Source organism: Octodon degus, unplaced genomic scaffold, assembly GCF_000260255.1.
Source record: "Octodon degus isolate 3935 unplaced genomic scaffold, OctDeg1.0 scaffold00013, whole genome shotgun sequence".
NCBI lineage: Eukaryota > Metazoa > Chordata > Mammalia > Rodentia > Octodontidae > Octodon > Octodon degus.
The window spans coordinates 16,860,213-16,862,065 of NW_004524589.1; positions in this window are offsets into that span (position 1 = coordinate 16,860,213).

The window sequence follows — 1,853 nt, forward strand, 5'->3', positions numbered from 1 at the left end:
TGTTATGTTGAGCTGTGGGGGACTCAAGTCAATAATTTCTGACATTGCCATTTAAACAGAAGACCCAATGCTATTATGGGCTACGGACTCTTTTAGAATATTTTGCTGAGTTACACACCTATAATATTCAATAACAGTACTTAAAAAAAATGGGGTATAACTATGAATGTCCATTTTGTATCTGTGTGTTCAAAGTGGTTGGGATAGTTATATATTTGCAATCTCTTAATGAATAGAATGATTTTTTCTAATGGTGTTTGTAAATAGGATCAGAAGTCTGCATCTTGTACAGCAATTAACCACTAAGAAAAATATATGCAGTGTATTATTTGTTGAAACTGTACTTTCAATTTGATTTGAAACTGTCTCATTGCTATATGTTTATCAATAAAACTTTGAAAAGAAAAAAAAATAAAAAAATTTTTAAAAAAATCATTTCTAGATTACTTCGAACATTGAATGCAATGTAAATGCTATGTAAATAGGTTTTATACTGGACTTTTTGAGAATAATGACAAGAAAAAGGTCATCACATATTTAATGTGAATGCAATCTTATCCCAAATATCATCAGTTTACAGTTGGTTGAATCCATGGGTGCATAGCCCATGGGTTAGGAGATTTGACTTCAGAGAAGGTCTAAAAGGATGTATCTAAGGATGAGCAAAAATTTGTCATTATGAAACCTGAAGACAGGTGCTCACTTCGGCAGCACATATACTAAAATTGGAACGAAACCTGAAGACAGAATATGATGGCATTTCCCCAATTCTTAGTGTCATTCTGGGAGAATATATTTGGAGTATAATTCATTCAGTCTTCCCTTCATTTTGCTTGAATTAATATAGTATTAAGATTGTTGATCTCCTTTCATTATACTGGAAGATAAAAATTCCTATGTAGCCTATGCATAATTCTAGGGTAGGCACAACCCTAAGACACATGAAAGATTCTCTTCTAAATAGAAAAAATATTGTGACTCACAAGATTAAAAGAAATAAATGAATCCCTAACATAACAGCAGCAAATATAATCACCCAACCTACATGGTAACAAGTGGACTTCCACAGATATAAAGAAGCAATCTTCCTAGGTGTTCCTGTAGACAAGAGAAATCCTTTCTTCTTTGTAAAATAGTTACTTACCTAGCAATAAACAACCACACACACACACACACACACACACATACACACACACACATACACACACACACACACACACACACACAGAGGCATTCTATTCATGTCCATCATCATAGCCAGAAATATCAATGAACTTTATGATAATTGAATGATATCCAAAATGGGGGCCAGCATGCAGGATATAACAAACTGAGTGATCTTACAGGATTCAGGAAGAGGCATATAAATTCTCTACTTTTTCAGTGTTTAGTCCATTTTATACTGTAATTAGCAGAGTGCCACAGACTGGGTATCTCATAAAAGTGACATAATATATCATAGTTCTGGAGGCTGGGAAGCCAGAGGTCCAGCAGCCACACCTGAATGAGGGCCTTCTTGCTGTGTCATAAATGGTGGACAGCAACACTCAGGTGAGTGAGAATGAGAGAGGGCAGATCTATCCTTCTGTAGAACCCACCTCAAGATAATAAACCCCGGAATAACAGCATTAGTCCAACCATCATTTCCTATTTCACCTCTCAGTATTGTAACATTGAAGATTAAGTGTTTACTACATAAACTGGGGGACACATTTAAATCACAGCATCTAGCTCCAGAGAAAAACTGAAAAAAACTAAAAATTTGAATTAGATAAAACTAGTGATCTGAAGTCTTCTGTAACCAGGGCTAGTCTGCCATCTGAAACTCAAGCAAGACACAATCTACTTCCAGG